The sequence below is a fragment of the Cryptotermes secundus genome, unplaced genomic scaffold (assembly GCF_002891405.2).
Source record: "Cryptotermes secundus unplaced genomic scaffold, Csec_1.0 scaffold6463, whole genome shotgun sequence".
Taxonomy (NCBI): Eukaryota; Metazoa; Arthropoda; class Insecta; order Blattodea; family Kalotermitidae; genus Cryptotermes; species Cryptotermes secundus.
This window is the reverse complement of record NW_019725869.1, coordinates 4562-19473: the sequence shown is the minus strand read 5'-3', so window position 1 is coordinate 19473 and position 14912 is coordinate 4562. Positions and strand designations below refer to the sequence as shown.

The 14912-nt window shown below is 38.1% G+C and overlaps 1 long non-coding RNA gene across 1 annotated transcript; it reads left to right on the top strand.

Annotated features, from left to right (window-relative positions):
• The first annotated feature begins 867 nt into the window (after nucleotides 1–867).
• LOC117282262 lies at nucleotides 868–9559 on the top strand. The gene is made up of 2 exons (XR_004512958.1): nucleotides 868–907; nucleotides 9332–9559. It is a non-coding gene; the product is annotated as an uncharacterized LOC117282262 (long non-coding RNA).
• Nucleotides 9560–14912: the final 5353 nt, after the last annotated feature.

The window sequence follows — 14912 nt, the reverse complement described above, 5'->3', positions numbered from 1 at the left end:
TCCATTTTCTTATTTCGAGTAAGATATTACTCTGCTCACTGAATCTAAATAACACTTCTTCATTTCTCGCATAATCGGGTCCAACTGATCTTCTCCATTCTTCTCCAACACCACATTTCGAAACTTTCCAGGTGTTTCTGATCTGCCCTAAGTGTCCACGTTTCAGCCCCATACAAAGCCATGGTCCAAATATAGCATTTCACTAGTTTTTTTTCCTCAAATTTAAGTCCAATTTGCTGGTAAAAAGATTCTTTCTTCTTGCTAAATGGAGCTTTTGCCATGGCAATCCTAGATTTAATTTCACAAGTACACCTTCCGTCATCTGTTAACAAGCTACCCAAATATTAAAAACATTTCACATTCTCCAGTTGTTTCTGGTCTATCTTTATTGTGACTGCGGTTGGTTGTCTCGAAATTTTCATTACCTTTGTTTTTTCCACATTCATTTCTATGCCATAGCACCTTCCAATTTCGATTAGTCTATCAATCATGCCCTGTAGCACAGTTTCTTCCTTAGCCATTAACACAAGATCATCTGCATATTTCACAGTTTGAATAATTTGCCTCCTACTTTGAAGTCTCCGAGCCCATCCAGATCTTCCTTGGTAAGGCATTCGCTGTACAAGTTGAACAGAATTGGTGATAAACAGCATCCTTGTCGAACTCCTCTTGCACACTTCTTGTCTCCCCTCTGTTCAGTCGCACTTTGACTTTCTGATCCATGTACAATTTAGTAATCAATCTTCTTTCACGGCAATCGATACCTGTTTCCTTTAGGATCTCCACACACATATATATATAATTACAGTTATCTTGTAAATCTTGCAGTAACTCAAGGATATTAACATACCTTTATTTCTGTTCACAGGAAAGCGTGAACATCTCACGCCAAGGGAATAACAATACGGTAGGTACAATTCCAGAATTATCATGTTGCAGACTTTTATGAAAATTGGCCCACTTAAATGCACTAAATCTATAGCCTGTCATCCTATAGTTCATGCAGTTATTATTAGCCTATTTCTATTGTTGTTCCTGCAGTCATTATCGTCATTATTTTCAATGTAAGCTTACTTTAATGTAGCTGTGGGTATCAGAATGGTTTAGAAATATTTATTTATGGCTTAGTACAGACCTAAACGTCTGCTCACATTAAAACCCGACTGACTTCACATTTCATGTGGCTGTGTTTGAAAGCTTAATCGTGTTAGATGTTGGCAGTTCTTTGTTTTGCACTAAGTTAAATTAAGTAATGGAAAATATAGTCTAGTTGGAAGGGGAGTTCCTTATTATGTATGAATCGTTCATATGTGAACTCTCAAAGTCAATACAATTGATAGAAAGAAGCACTTGGTGGGTTTGATTCTCATGCAAATGACGCTGTAACAACTGCTGTGGATGTGTGCCGTTGATCGAGATGAGAAGGCAAGAACCGATTATGAGTTGATAATTAGTTTAAATGTTGCTGTAATTGCCTTGTTGAAAGACATATTTTAACCTATATATTATATTGTCACGTGTAGGGTAGTACATGTGACAAAAATAAGGGGTTCTAGTTGGATGATTGGATTCCTTAGCATTTCAGTTACAATTCATCTTAATTACAATTAGCAGAGTGCTTTCACTGATTTACACTTTATACTTTGCTGTTATACATATACAGTAGTCCTCTCCTGGTAACGCAGTTATACATAGGAACCAGCACTATCACACTCCAGATGTCACAGTACTACAGAACGCATAAAGTCTTTAATATTTCACAGCTGAATCCTCACAACTCCTTTCCATAACAGCTTCGTGTCCTTGACTTGGGAACTCTCAGCTGCGATTAACTTCAAACGAGCTTCACTCTCCCATATAAAACTTCGGCACAGACACGGACCTACAGTAAACACATATCATGTGGTCGCTATCCAACCAGTCTATTGGCGCGTCAACCGGATCTACAGAAAACACAGCCTCCTATATTGTTGCATAACATAGCAATGGACTGTTTACCAAGAATCTTGCCTTCGCTGTAACTAGTTTAGCAACTTGTTGTTAGCAATGGGTGTACATGTAACACTGCTCCCAACTTAAGGCTTTACTTCCAAAATAGCCTAGAGGCGTACTACCTGTTCTTTTCCAAGGATTCCTTCTGGCTTTCTCATCAATATCCTATAAGCATTCCTCTTCTCCCCCAATCTTGCTACATGTCCTTCCCATCTCATCCTCCTTGGCTTGATCGTTCGAATTATACTTGGAGAAGAGGACAAGTTATGAAGCTCCCAATTATGCAGTTCTCTCCAACCTTCTGTCACTTCATCTCTCTTTGGTCCAAAATTATCTTCAACACCCAGTTTTCAAAAACACTCAGTCTGTGTTCCTCCCTTATGACAGAGACCAAGTTTCACACAGACAGAACCACAGGCAAAATTATAATTTTATATATCCTAAATTTTGTGCTTTTAGACAGCAGAGGAGAAGACAAGATTCTGAACTGAATGGTAGCAAGCATTACCCGAATTCAGTCTCTTCTTTACTGTGTTCACAAGAGCCCTCCACTGGTCCCTATCCTGAGCCAGATCTATCCAATTCATACCATCCCACTCTATCTCTCTAAGATCCATTTTAATATTGTCCACCCACCTACGCCTTGGTCTTCCCCGTTGTCTCTTTCCTTCTGGCTTTCCCATCAATATCCTATACACATTCCTCGTCTCCCCCATTCGTGTTACATTACCTGCCCACCTCATCCTCCTTGATTTGATCATTCTAATTATACTAGGAGAAGAGTACAAGTTATGAAGCTCCTCATTATGCAGTTTTCTCCAACCTCCTGTGACTTCATCTCTCTTTGGTCCAAATATTCTCCTCGACACCCTGTTCTCAAACACCCTCAGTCTATGTTCCTCCCTTAATATCAGAGACCAAGTTTCACACCCATACAGAACCACAGGCAAAATTACAGTTTTGTATATTCTAATTCTTATGTTTTTGGACAACAGACAAGACGAAAGGTTCTGGACTGAATGGTAGCAAGCATTACACGAGTTCAATCTCCTCTTAATTTCCTCCTGAATCAGGTTTCGACCTGTTATCGTTGTTCCCAAATATCTGAACTGTGCCACATTTTCAAAACATCTGTTTCCTATTTTTATGTCATGATTTTGCCCTGCATTTTGGTGACGAGACAGCAACATATACTTAGTTTTCTCTGTGTTTACTTCTAGACCAACCTATTTACTTGCGTCAATTAAAGTTTGTGTGTTTCTCTTTATGGTTTCTATATTATCACCCAGTGGATTCACATCATCGGCATAGGCCAACAGCTGATGTGTCTCGTTAATTCCAGTCCCACCTGGTTTCCCTGGATCTTTCTAATGGCATATTCTAAAGCAAAGTTGAAAAGGAGTGGCAATAAAGCATCTCCATGTCTTAGACCATTCTGGGTAGGAAATTCATCACACAAATGTTTACCTATACAGACTTTACTTATAAGTTTCGTTCAAACACATTTTAATCAATCTAACTGGTTTCATGGGTATCCAAAACTCTATCAGAATATTGTACAGTACTTTCCTCCTAACTGAATCATAGGCTTTTCTTGAAGTCTATGAATAGCTGATGTACTGTCTCATCGTACTCCCATCTTTTCTCCAATATCTGATGAATGCAAAAGATATTATCTGTAGTTGATCTGTTATGTCGAAACTCACACTGATGATCCCAAATAATTTCATTTATATATGGACTTAACATTGAGATAAGAATATTGGATTAAATTTTGTATGAAGTTGATACCAGGGATATCCCCCTATAATTACTACAGTCAGTTTTATCACCCTTCTTGTGTTCTGGTACAATAATAGACTCCTTCCACTGATCAAGCAATTTTTCATATGCCAAATAGAAGTAATTAGATTGTGGATCTTAGAATGTAATACAGTGTTTCGCCTCCTGCTTGAGTAAGTTCTGCCAGAATTCGATCACTACCTGGAGATTTATACCGTTTCAATTTTGCAATAGCACTTTCAGCCTCAAAAGGGCTAGGATCAGGTACTAACAGCTTAGCTGTATGGATTTCTGTCTGCCTAGAGCGCTGATCCTATGTACATTCAATAACAGAGAAGTAGTTCCTCACCCATTCAAAATGTTGCGGGAATCTGCAAGCAGATCACCATTCTCATCCTTCACTAAGTTACTGCTAGGCTGGAAACCCCTCTTAAAGTCCTTTATTCTTCTATACAGGTCTCTTTATGTTCTTGTTCTTACTGTTTATTGCAAGCTCATCAATTTTGTCTTTCAGATATTCCCTCTTTTTGTTCCTGAACTGCCTGCTGGTTTCACTTCTTATATTGTTCAGATTATCCCCATGTAGCTCGCTTGGATCCTGTAACCACTGCAATTTGGCCTGCTTCCTTTGGTCTGATAATTTTGAGCATCCTTCATCGAACCATGGCTTATGCTTCTTCGGTTCATAATAACCTAGACTCTCTTTGGCAGACATTTTTATATTCTCTCTAATAGTTTGCCAAGCTTTATTAACATCCACCTCAGTTTTCAAGTTTTCCAAAGCCGCGAACCTATTTGAGATTGCAACACAATAGTGCTCTTTACCCCCTACCTCATTGAATTTCTTGAGATTAAACTTCTCCATATGAATGCTATGTGTTGTTTGTTTGCTCATTGCCAGTCTTTCCCTAACCTTTTCCACCACCAGGTAGTGGTCAGTATCACAATCTACTACCCTGAATGATCGGACATCAAGTATACTTGACTGCCATCTCCTGTCTATCAAAATATGGTCTATTTGACTGTGTATCTTCCCATCGGGAGATCTTCAAGTAAATTTATGGATGAAGAAAGCAGTCTTCTGGGATTTGGCACCGTGTATAGGTGCCAAATCCCAGAAGACTGCTTTCTTCATAGTTACCGCCATGAAAGCCTCAAATATTACAAATTTATGGATGTTACGATGTGGGAACATTTTACTTTTGACACTACGATTTTTTAATGTGGCAAAGTTTACAACTCTAACTCCATTATCATTACTAATATCATGCAAACTCTCATTCCCAATTGTTGGTTTGAAAATGTCTTCCCTCCCTACTTTGGCATTGAAATCTCCTAACAAAATTTTCATAGGGTACTTCGGGAATTTATCAAATACATGTTCTAGTTTATCCTTTATGTCATCAATTTTATCTTCTGTTGGGGCATGAACATTCGTAACACACACACACACATCACATCAGCAACCTTTAGTATTATATATGATATCCTATCACTAATGAATTCTACCCTCTTAACTGCTGATACGATTCTCTTATGTACGAAAAAACCTGTACCTAATTCATGATTTTCATTCCCCTTTCCATAGAAAAATGTATAGTCTCCTGCTGGTGCGATGCCACCTCCATCCCATCTGACCTCATGTACTCCCATTAAATCTAGCTTATATTTTAAGATTTCTTCTGCCACTGCCCTGAGCGAACCTCCCCTATACAAACTTCATACATTCCAAGTGCCAAATCTCATATCCATTTTCATTAGCTTAGGTCGTTTATCCAAGGAATCAGTCCAGGTCCGAGGCTTTGTGTTCATTTTCATAAGATACTGATTTTTTATGGTGAGTTGTTAGCCCCAAACCCAACCCCCAAGCTGGAGGGCCACCCCTTGTTGGCTCTCTACTGCTGCTTATTCAATATATTTGCAGCTTCCCTCCAAAACTGGAGGGCATCTCCTCCAACCACAACCTGAGGACGTGCCATGCCATGGTGACAGACCCACCTAACATGGCTGAAACATGTAGTGTCAATAAAAGAAAGGAGTGATTGAATAGTAGCCGAAATTGCACCATAAAAGCAAAACGTAAAGTCAGATCCTAAGTACTCTAGCAGTGATCATGTCAGCAAAGTGTTGACTGAAAATATGGCCTAATGGTGATAAACAGTGTGCTGTAGACCAGTGTTTCTGTGAAGCAAAATGTGAGGATTATGGGTTAGCCTGACTTGACAGGAGGGTGTCCAACTCTTCTGCCAGAATGTGTACTGATTCATTTGCACTGCATTGGTTGTCAAGCTTGGGGGTTTTGTTTGTTGTGGCAGTGTGTGGGTATCATTCCTTGTTGAGTTGGTCTGTTCCTGTGTGTGAACCAGCAGGTTACTAGAATTTTATGAAAAGTTTAAAAATGTGTTCACATACAACAGACTACGGTGGCAGTGCAACGGTGTGACAAGTGCCTACACCTGATGATGGCCATGTGAGGCTGAAACACTTCGTAAAATCATATACACAACATAAAAATAAAACGTTGCATTCGAGATGATGGTGACACATATATACAAGAGGTCAGTACTCATGCAATGGGATGCTGAAATACGTTACATAGAAATATTGTTCTGAGAATCACAGGCCCCCTGAAATTGTTTGAAATGTATGTCAACTATTCGGAACAGCAAATACTTAATCAATACTGAGCCAATTATTGATTAGGATACATTATTATGTCCTTTTCGCGCAGTGTGCCAGAAACTGATGCACATGGAAATAAAAATTTGTAATTATTAATTTCCTGCATTTGTTAAGAAGAGTTTTGTGGAATGATGAAGCTGTGAAATGGGGACGAACACTAGAAGTACTACCAAAATGTGATAACCACAGAAACTATAGGAGCTCCTATTAAATGCACAAGTTGTGGTAAGGATAATGGCCATAAACTGTGTCTTAAACATCTTGGAGTATGCATTATCTTTAGAAAGCAATATAGATTACTATGTCATCAACTCGTTCTGTTTTCAACATTCAGTGGGAATCAAACTTGCCATAACAGGGACTGGACTGAACACACTGGACTTCTGTAACAGAAATGAGATGACTCAGATTAAAAGTTGTATACAGAGTAGTTAGTTGGTTGGAAGAAATTTAGAGGATGTCTAAGCCTTGAAAATAAGTGTGTACTGTCTTGTTTTGTTCCTGTGTCATATGGCCTCTGTTTACATGTATTTTCCAGATTCAGAATATGCCTATGGGTAAATAATGGGGGTCTCAACTTTTTTCTTTTTTACAAAAGCATGTCTTTTGCATTTGTTGTGATTATTTATAAGGTAAGTAACTTTTAGTTGAGGGTCTGGTACATTTGAGAGCAGTGGGATTGTCTGAAGTTTGTAATACTGCCAATTTCGGAAATGTTTTAGTAACTTCAGTGAGTCATACAATGCATTTAAGAGATCTCAGTGTTTGTGCACTTAACAGGAAAATTAAGGTATTTCCAAACAGATTGACAACTGTGTATTCCCTTTGCAATATGAGCTTGTAGAGGCAGCTTAGAGTTGGGAAGAAGGAAATGAGTTATGGAGGATAGAAGTGGCCAGTCACAACTGTGGTGGTGGGGGTGGAGGGGACTGCTTTTGAAGGAACAGTGAGAACTCTGGCTCCTCCCTGAAGAGGCCATAGAAACCTCTCATTCACACCTTGAAGGAACACAGGAAGGATCTTTAAGAAAACAGGCCCTGCATTGGCTTGGCTTTCCATTTTCCTTTACCCATTAAAGGACTCTGTTACTCTCCTTTGTCCAGACCTAGAGTAATTGTCCTTTTCAGGGTGTATGACTTTGATTGGCCCATCTGGGGCCCCATGACCCACATTGCTTTTCCTATGTATCTAATGTATAACCAGCCATTTTCAAAACCTGTCGTTTTATTTTTGTGTGTGTGATTTTACGGCATCGTCTGTAGGTAGACTATGTATGTTCGATAGGTAAATTGGTAAATGTATGATAATCTGGAAAGGATTTGGAGGGAAGCAGTTGTGGCCTGATAGATGTACTGTTGTGACACTTGCTTGAAGGGACTGAGGAATCATGAAAACCCTCTCATTTTAGCTGGTGTGACAGCTGAGATTCAGACTGTAGACCACCTGAATGTGAGCTTGGCCCATGACTGCTAAACCAATGCACTTGACTCAGTTCAAGACTGGAAATGGAGGCAAATGTAGCTTTGTTCGTCCCCACCTACCAGGTTACCCAATGTCATAACCTAGAAGATCACAATATAGAAATGTCCATAAGGTTTGGAGGAGGAATTAACAGTACGAGAGTATAGCATGGCATGTACATTTCAAATGTCTTCTGCATTGGTTTTATATGAATTTGGTTTGAGTTTTAGGACTTTATGGTATGTCCACTTTTCTTATTATAAATCTCCCAATGACAACATGATCACAGCTGCAAATATAGGTATAGCTGACTGACTTAGATTATTCTGTGATTCAGATTAGCTCTTTCAAATGGACCCACCTGAGTAGGACCTCATCACCTCTGGGACAGGCACATATCAGTGTTTATGAAACATTGCCTTCATCCAAAATAGACTGCTGTGATAACAGGAGTCCACATGGGGGCACTGTCCAAGCTGGGTTGACTGATCAGATGGTCTAGCAGAGATACGTGGGCAGGATCCTTGTGTTTCCTGTGTGTGGTGTTTGGTTCAATCTGCAAGACCTTCGCTTCTTTCCAACATATTTTGTGTTCTTCCACACACAGGAAACACAAGGAACCTGCCCACATATCTCTGATAGACCATCTGATCAGTCAACCCAGCTTGGACATCTCTCCCATCTGGACTCCCGTTAGCATAGGAGAAGTAAAAGAAATCAGTTCCACCCACTGTAGATCAAGTGGGAACATCTGTGTTTTTTATGTTGGTGCCATACAGAGAATTTATCTCTCCAGTGATGACTACANTGATTCAGATTAGCTCTTTCAAATGGACCCACCTGAGTAGGACCTCATCACCTCTGGGACAGGCACATATCAGTGTTTATGAAACATTGCCTTCATCCAAAATAGACTGCTGTGATAACAGGAGTCCACATGGGGGCACTGTCCAAGCTGGGTTGACTGATCAGATGGTCTAGCAGAGATACGTGGGCAGGATCCTTGTGTTTCCTGTGTGTGGTGTTTGGTTCAATCTGCAAGACCTTCGCTTCTTTCCAACATATTTTGTGTTCTTCCACACACAGGAAACACAAGGAACCTGCCCACATATCTCTGATAGACCATCTGATCAGTCAACCCAGCTTGGACATCTCTCCCATCTGGACTCCCGTTAGCATAGGAGAAGTAAAAGAAATCAGTTCCACCCACTGTAGATCAAGTGGGAACATCTGTGTTTTTTATGTTGGTGCCATACAGAGAATTTATCTCTCCAGTGATGACTACATACTATTCTGATAGCACTCTGCTGCTAGGCCTCATACATGTGGAGTTTTTTTTATGTTTTAATGTTTTGTCTCAACTCTTGCAGATCGTTTGTTCTGTGCTTTGTTTTTATACCCTATCTTGTTGCAGACATATGGAGATATGTAACAGCATAAGTCAGAAGAGAAGAGAAGAGAAGAGAAGAGAATTTAACTTCGAAGCATGTATTTTTCATTGGATGTGAGAAATCATTAGTACACTGATAAGACCAAAGGTTCTGAACTTTTGTGGAAAGGATTTCTAGAGTACTTTGTAATGTCAGTAAGGAAAATAACAAAATAAGGAAAACGGAAACAGAAATAAAGCTGTCTGTGGCGACTTGTTTTTCAGTTTCTTGTAATGAACTCATGATTTTGTTCATCGATATATCTGGATTAATTAGTTTTAATTAATTTCAAGAACGAATATAGCAATTACGTATCTTACTAGTTAGCCTACTTTCCTTATACTGAAAAAATAAAAGTGAGCTTATTTGGCCACCTTGCTGTCTGTCTGTACCTGTGTGTCTGCATGTCTGTGCATCTCCCTTAATAACTTTTTAATCTAATTGCCTTGTATCGCCTACGCAACTCTAAAAATGTATACTCATTGTTTTTTAAAAATCACTACATGTTTCGACCATCCAAATGGTCATCTTCAGGGGTCGACTCAGCCTCTAACAGAAATGAGTACCAGGAATATTCTTGGAATATTCTTGGGGGTAAAGGGCGGCCGGCGCGTAAGGCTGACAACTTTGCTGCCATCTATGAGCCGATTGTCTAGAAAATGCTGGAACCTCAACATCTCACTACCCTATGGGCCTCCACGGCCTGTTATAGGGATAACTTTACTTTTTACTGTTTTAACTAAATTTTTAATGCCTGGGCCAATCTTTATGAAGCTTTGTATATAAATATCATGGCACTTGACTCCATCTCAACGACATATTTCAAAATCCCTCTCACCAGTAATACCAACAATACAGCCTCTCAGATTTCTGAGACATAACCCTAATCTCGCTTGAAAACTTGACTTCAAGAGGTATGTGTATCACGACAAATATAGTCAATAAAGCCACCTCAACGGCATGCTCCGTAAGACCCTTAGATATAGTAGCAACATTACAGCCTCTCAAATTGTTGTGGGAATAATGGTCATGTTACTTAAATTCCTGAACCCATCGTCATTGCTTCTGACTTGAGATGAAGTGCTTCCATCTGGAGAGTGTGCACCTCTTTGCAGGAAGCAGCTTTTTGTTCCTAAACACACACAACACATACATCCTGCAACTCAAATCAAAATGGCAGAACATGGAGTTCTAAGTAGAACTCATAAAAGCTAGTTTATGACTTCACAGACTTTCATCAAGATTAGTCTTTGATTTTGCTGGTGTAATTAAGGTTGAGATTTTGTGTGCTCTAATTTTTAACATTCATTTTCAATTTAATTTATGTTCAAGCCATGATCATAAAAAAAAACAAGGTGTCAATCTGGACAAGAACCAATGGCAGGTTCTTGTGAACATCATTTGAACCTACAGGTTCCACCAAAGGGGGACTTTTCTTGACTAGCTGTATGACTACTAGCTTCTCAAGAAAGATGTGACTACATGGAGTTATTTAGTTTCAGATATACAAATCTTCTCTTGTTAATGTGCTGTACTTATATAATATTATGTCCAACAATAAAGTGCAGTTTAGCTTCTTGCATGCAAATATATATGTATGTTATATTTTTATCATTGCTAGTGCCACCGCCACTGCCACCACCATAGTCAATATCATTTCTTTGTGACGAGCTGATTACTTAGTTTACATATTCTGACTACAATACATCTACCAGATATAACTTCAAAGTTTCATTACTGTCACTGTCAAATTGAAAGCTAAATGAAAACTTATGCATACTTGCTATGTCACTGTTTCACATTCTGCAAAAAATTACATCAATAAAAGTTGCATATTTTTCAATGCTCTACAAACTTTAAGATCCTACATAAAGTGGCACTAGTGATAGCCTTGTTATTATTGATTATAGGGAATTAGGAAGTACAATGTTGGGCCCCCATGGCATAATATTTCATGAAACAGGTTAATTTTCTCAAAAGTTGAAAGATGTTACACATACAGCATGGTGTTCTCATAAGCCTACTTTATTCCTTAATGAAGAAAAAGAGGCTATAAAAATCAACAGTTGAATCTGCAGGTGTGTTTAGGGTCAAGTGACTAACTCCAAGTCCTCATAAACATACTAGTTGCTCAGATACCGACAAACTAAGTTAAAATGATGCACATAGTATGAAATATTTAACTCATGATGTTCTATGACTTCTGGAACATATTGTGGACAAGCCAGTATTCTCAACATCTTGCTACTCCTGCTGCCATTATATCTCATTCCTCCATCCCCCATCATTAACGATCACAAGCACCAACTGCAGTAAGTAATCTTTTAACAGCTACTGTAACACTGCACAGGAAATAATTTTGCAGTCTGTAATGGAACATATGGCTAACACGGTAACAGTATGGTGGGGAAGAGTGGCGGCTCATAGCTGAAATTAGTGGGGGTGCTGCTCCAGAAAATTTGTAGCCTTTGTTTTAAAATTGTATAAAAGGAAACAAACATGTATAAAAAGAAAATTTATTCAGAAACTTGATAAAATCCTAAAAGAACAAAATCAAACATTTTTTACTTACTTTAACCTAAATTGTTAAGAGTTCAAGCTTAATCTATTCATTTAAAAATGTAATCCATTCTTCTTGTTTTAATTTGCGTGAAAAGATCAATAATTTTCTCCTTGATCTCTGGATGACAACTGAGGAAACTTCTCCATTGAAAGCACTGCAAGCGCATTTAGTCTTTCTGAATTCATAGTGCTTCTTAGAGGCAGAGCGCTCATGGGAACTGTCAAGAGGATTTTTATCAGTTTCGTAATTTCACTAAAACATCATCTAGATTGTTTTTCAAGATAAATTTCAGCAGCTCAATTAATGTGCAATATTCATGAATATCAGACCTACAGTAGAATACTTTTACTTCAGTCTCAAGCTTTTCTTTGTCAATCATGGGATATGCTTCAGTGGTCAGTACTATCTCTTCTGTTGGATATTCATTCTTAAAACTAGTGAAGCATTTCTTGTTGGACAATTTAGCAGCTACTAAGTCTTTAGTGAAAGAATATCTGTCAATTATATCAACACATACAGTCACACACTTCCTTAGCTTCTGCCATGAGTGTCTTTGAAGGATTCTCACAGTACTTTGAGTTTCTCAATTCTAAAATAGCAGTTTTGAAATTTGTTAGATATTCATTAACTTTAAACACACCAATTTCTCGAGATTGCATTTGGTTGTAAATTATTTCAACATGAGGCATAATCTGATGAAAAGCTCTAACCAAAACTTGAAATTATCATCATCCAGGTATTTTAAAATTCCTGTTGCTTATGCAATGGTTTGATCTGCATTTGGTGTTGACTGAATTGCAGTAAGGCAGTTTATTAAAGGTTGCAAATTTTCATGAACTCCGTTTATGGCCCGTATGTTGAAGTTCAACCTTGTAGAAGATGGACGTGGAATGCTGGCTTCCATATGCTTCTTGAGAATGGACACACGTTGCGGTGATCTTGAGAAGAATGTTGGAATAGCCAGAATGTTAGAGAAAAATATTCTTGCGTTTCATGTAATACTTGCTGCATTTCTCATTATTAAATTAAGTTGATCATTTCTCATTATTAAATTAAGTTGATGTGCATAACGGTGAATGAAATGTGCATTACCATAAACTGCTTTTATTTTTGCTTGAACTCCTGCTTTTTTGCCTTTCGTGACATTTGCACCGTCAAATGTCTGAGCTATCAGTTTTTGTCCATTTCCTTGAAGGATTATGTCCAATTATTCTAAAATACGTTTTGATATGCCATCTGCAGCNTGATGAAAAGCTCTAACCAAAACTTGAAATTATCATCATCCAGGTATTTTAAAATTCCTGTTGCTTATGCAATGGTTTGATCTGCATTTGGTGTTGACTGAATTGCAGTAAGGCAGTTTATTAAAGGTTGCAAATTTTCATGAACTCCGTTTATGGCCCGTATGTTGAAGTTCAACCTTGTAGAAGATGGACGTGGAATGCTGGCTTCCATATGCTTCTTGAGAATGGACACACGTTGCGGTGATCTTGAGAAGAATGTTGGAATAGCCAGAATGTTAGAGAAAAATATTCTTGCATTTCATGTATTACTTGCTGCATTTCTCATTATTAAATTAAGTTGATCATTTCTCATTATTAAATTAAGTTGATGTGCATAACGGTGAATGAAATGTGCATTACCATAAACTGCTTTTATTTTTGCTTGAACTCCTGCTTTTTTGCCTTTCGTGACATTTGCACCGTCAAATGTCTGAGCTATCAGTTTTTGTCCATTTCCTTGAAGGATTATGTCCAATTATTCTAAAATACGTTTTGATATGCCATCTGCAGCTTGATTTTCTGGAATAAAGAATCCCCAAAAACGCTCAAATATTTCTCCATTCAATACATACCGTAGAACAAGGACCATTTGAGTGTGTTCCAAAACATCTGTTGTGTCATCAGCCATGACAGCTACAAAGGAAGCCTTCCTAATTTCCGTCCTTATCTCCTCATGGTATATTTGTAGCAGGCAGTCAAGTATCTCATTCTGAATGGTCTTAGAAACACCTTTGAAGACTGCACTGGTTTCTAAGTGATGCTTCAAATCTGAATCTAATTTAGATGCAAAATTTACTAATCCTCTAAATACCCCTGTATTTATTGAATCGTCTCTTTCATCATGTCCACGTAAGGGAGTTTCAAAGTTTCCACAAAAGAAAATGCAGTCTATTATTTTGGACAAAATTTCATGGTTCTTTTTAACCTTTATATTATGCTCACTGATTGAAAGTCTGTATGCCTAAGTAAGTTTCTCCTTAATACTTACTGTTCCTAAAAGTGACAGCGAAACTACATTATCAACGTGCTTCTTTGACTTCTCATGCTTTTCAGTTTTTTCTTTCATTTTGTTTATATTTCTAAAACCATCTTTTGTCCACGTTACATCACCCCCAAACAGCAAACAGGGGAAGCAAAACAGTTCATTTTTTACTTCACAGCCGCAAAGTCAACTTTTCCGTTTGTATNACCCCTGTATTTATTGAATCGTCTCTTTCATCATGTCCACGTAAGGGAGTTTCAAAGTTTCCACAAAAGAAAATGCAGTCTATTATTTTGGACAAAATTTCATGGTTCTTTTTAACCTTTATATTATGCTCACTGATTGAAAGTCTGTATGCCTAAGTAAGTTTCTCCTTAATACTTACTGTTCCTAAAAGTGACAGCGAAACTACATTATCAACGTGCTTCTTTGACTTCTCATGCTTTTCAGTTTTTTCTTTCATTTTGTTTATATTTCTAAAACCATCTTTTGTCCACGTTACATCACCCCCAAACAGCAAACAGGGGAAGCAAAACAGTTCATTTTTTACTTCACAGCCGCAAAGTCAACTTTTCCGTTTGTATCATTCAGAATTAAAGCTACAAATATATTTCTTGTTCTTGCTTATGCCTGGTTGAGATATTAGAATATCAGGTGTTAAACGACCTCTTTTCTTAACTGCAACTTTCTTATGGAGAGACAGTTGTGAAAACTTAAGCTGTTGAAGTTCACTTACA